This window comes from Peromyscus maniculatus, chromosome 4 (genome assembly GCF_049852395.1).
Source record: "Peromyscus maniculatus bairdii isolate BWxNUB_F1_BW_parent chromosome 4, HU_Pman_BW_mat_3.1, whole genome shotgun sequence".
NCBI lineage: Eukaryota > Metazoa > Chordata > Mammalia > Rodentia > Cricetidae > Peromyscus > Peromyscus maniculatus.
In genome coordinates, this window is record NC_134855.1 from 144,503,376 (window position 1) to 144,506,980 (window position 3,605).

Here is a 3,605-nt window from a genome sequence, read left to right on the forward strand (position 1 = left end):
CAACTGGCAGGACACAAAAACACTGACTGACGGCAAACAATGTATAGGATCGCCTGCCTTTCTGGCCGGAGTCACGGCTTCCACCTCCTGAGCAACTTTTGTTTTGCTTTTGCTTTGCTTTGTGCTGGGCTTCAAACTCTGGGTCTTCAGCCTGCCAAGCAATGACTCTACCTATAAACAAGCTACATCCGCAACCCACATTTGAAAGATAAGAAAACTGAGACCAAAAGCCATTCGGTAAATTGACTGATCACATAGGTATTGGGCTGGTAGATTGAAGCTGTGTGCATTCACCCAGTTGGTTCTCATTAGGCTCTTCAGAGCTGGGTTATTTAGGGATTTCCAAGAGGGACAATGTAGGTTATGGCAAAGAACACTAGGGAAGAGAAAGATTAGAAAATCTATGCAAGGCATGTCACAAGTCTATAATCCTTGTACTTGGAAGGCCAAGGCAAAAGAATCCCAAGTTCAAGACCAGCCTACACTACACAGGAAGTTCCAGGCCAGACTGAGATACAAGGAGACCCTGTCCCTAAAACCAAAAGAAAAAAGAAAATTCTCCTTGAAGAATACTGGTGCATGTCTGAAATTCCATTACTCTGGAAGACTAAGGCAGGAGGATAGAGAATTCAAGACTAGCATGGACTAGATAAGGAGAGACCATATCAAAAGAAAAAGAAAAGGAAAGGTGGGAAGGATGAAGGAAAAGACCAAAAGGAGAGGTAGGCAGAGGCATCCATAGAGACTGGCAAGACTTCAAAGCCATTCTTGACTCCTTTCAAGTCACAAATCTTGATCATCTACAAATCCAAATGTATTCAGTTAGCAAAAGCACAAAAGATGCTCAAAGCTGGACATGACCGAGATCTTGTAACACAGACCTGTAATCCTAGCTACTTAGGGAGCTGAGGCAGGAGAATAACAAGTTCAAGGCCAGCCTGTACTACACAGGAAGTTAGAGCTTTCAAAAAGTAAGAAGAGAACTAATGATTAGCTCAGAGGCTCAGCACTTGTGTCGCACGCATGAGCCCTTGGGTACAATCTCTAGCATTACTACCAGCACCAACAGCAAAACAAAAACAGGAGGAGGAGGAAAGAAAGAAAGAACAGACAAAGGCCGGGCATAGTAGCCCACACCTTTCATGAAGCACTCATAAGGCAGAGGCAAGCATTCCAGGACTGCCTGATCTACATAGTGAGTTCAGAGCTAGCCAAGGCTACATCATGAGATCCTAAAAAGAGGCATGGTGGTTGTCTTAAAAGACAGTTCGCCAAGCCTGACAGCCCTTAATGTCTTCATCAGAGCAGCTGTGACTACTTCCAAGGGTCCCTCAATGGCCTGTTGACATTTCTTCATAGCTGGGGTGGGGAGGGTCATTAGAGCCTCCCCTGAGATTTTAGCCCCCCTTCCTGCATCTCCCTCCCACCTATAAGTGATTCTGCTGGAGCTTCACGTAGAAGCCAGAGGATGTAGTATGGAAGGGTAACTCCAGGAGAGCTCCATCTTCACAGCTATCAGAGGGAGTGGTCTCCACAGTGGGGGGAGACTCAGTGGTACAGTGAGTTCTTCAAGGAAGCCCAGTAAACTCACTGGTTCACCAAAATAGACTTTGGGCAAATTGTTACTTTGGTCTGTAACCAAAAGTAACAATTGTTGTTGGTTGTCCTGTCTGGATTGAGTCTAGTCTCCCCAGGAAAATTTCATGAAATACTGATGCACTGTCCATTGCTGTGAAAAGACACCATGACCAAGGCACGATTTTGTTTTGTTTGTTTGTTTGTTTGTTTGTTTGTTTGTTTGAGGCAGGGCTTCTCTATCTAACAGCCCTGGGTGTCCTGGAATTTGCTTTGTAGGCCAGGCTGGCCTCAACTCACAGGAGACCATGGCAACTCTTATAAAGGAAAACATAAACATTTAATTGGGGCTGGCCTGGCTTACAGTTTCAGAGGTTTAGTCCATTATCGTCACGGTGGGAAGCAAGGCAACATGCAGGCAGACGTGGTGCTGGAGAAGTAGTTGAGAGTTCTACATCTCGATCCACAGGCAACATGAAATGAACTGTATTCTACACTGGGCATAGTTTAAGCATATAAGACCTCTAAGCATGCCTTCACTGTAACACACCTTTCCTAATAAGGCCACACCTACTCCAACAAAGCCACTCCCTATGGACTAAGCATTCAAACACTTGAGTCTGTGAGAGGCATACCTATTCAAACCACCACGTGCACCCATGTAATCCTAGCACTGGGGGTGGGGGATGGGGCAGGTGGATTGTAAATTTGAATCCACCCAGAGCTAAATAATGTGATTCTGTCTCCAACAAAAGAAAAGAAAAGAAAAGAAAAAAGAAAAGAAAAGAAAAGAAAAGAAAAGAAAAGAAAAGAAAAGAAAAGGAGGGATGGTGGTGGTGGCGGCACATGCCTTTAGTCCCAGAACTTGGGAGCAAGTTCCAGGACAGCCAGAGCTATACAAATAAACCCTGTCTTGAAAAACAAACACAAAAAAGAAAAAAAAGGGGGGATGGGAGGTGGCCTTTCCATGGAACCTAGGCTAGCCTGGAACTCACTCTATAGCCAGCCTTAAACTTTTGTTGTTGTTGTTTTGTTTGGTTGTTTGTTTTGAGATAAGGTTTCTGTGTAACAGCCCTGGCTGTCCTGGAACTCGCTTTGTAGACCAGGCTGGCCTCGAACTCACAGAGATCCGCCTGCCAAGGTGTACATCACCACACTGAGCCAACCTTAAACTTTCAGTTCACTTTATTCTATAGCTGTTTCTTAAACACATGCATAGGCATGCTACAGGCCTACAGCGCCAGCTAGGAGGAAGCTGGTGTGTGTGTGGGGACCAACAGCCCAGGAGTTCGTAGGCAACTCCTAGCCTACGTAGCCTAGGCAACGTAAGAGGACCCTGTGTCAGAGAAGGAAAAGAGAATGGAAGAAAGTGCACACCTATAATCCTAGTGTTCAGGAGCTAGAGGCAAAGTTCCTGCAGATCCAACAGCTGGCCTACAAAGCAAGGGTCGAGGTGTGGGGGATGGGCTGGGAAAAGATTGGTTGAGTACTGGACAGGATGAAGGTCCCGGTGTGATCTCAAGCACCACATAAACGCGGCCTGGTGGCCCAGACCTGCAACCCCAGCACCAGAGGCAGAGGCAGGGGCGTCACTTCAGTCCTGCTTGTTCTATATGGTAAATTCCAGGTCACCATGGGTTATAGTGAAACCGTCTCCAAAACAAACGCCTCAAATCAAAGAAACAAACCCACCCAAGATAAAACTTCCCCAGAACACAAAGAGAATCCTTACAGCTGTACACCTATTGTATGATCAGACCTTCAAAAGATAAGTGTGTATGTCCACACAAAGACTTTCTCCTATATATTTACAACAGCTCCAAACTGAAGACAGTCCAAACACTCAACAACTGAGTAAACAAATTACAGACAGAAACTGATTTCCAGCCGGGCAGTGATGGTGCACGCCTTTAATCCCAGCAGTCCGGAGGCAGAGGCAGGCAGATTTCTATGAGTTTGAAGACAGCTTGGTCTACAAACTGAGTTCCAGGACAGTCACCAAAGCTACACAGAGAAACACTGTCTTGAAA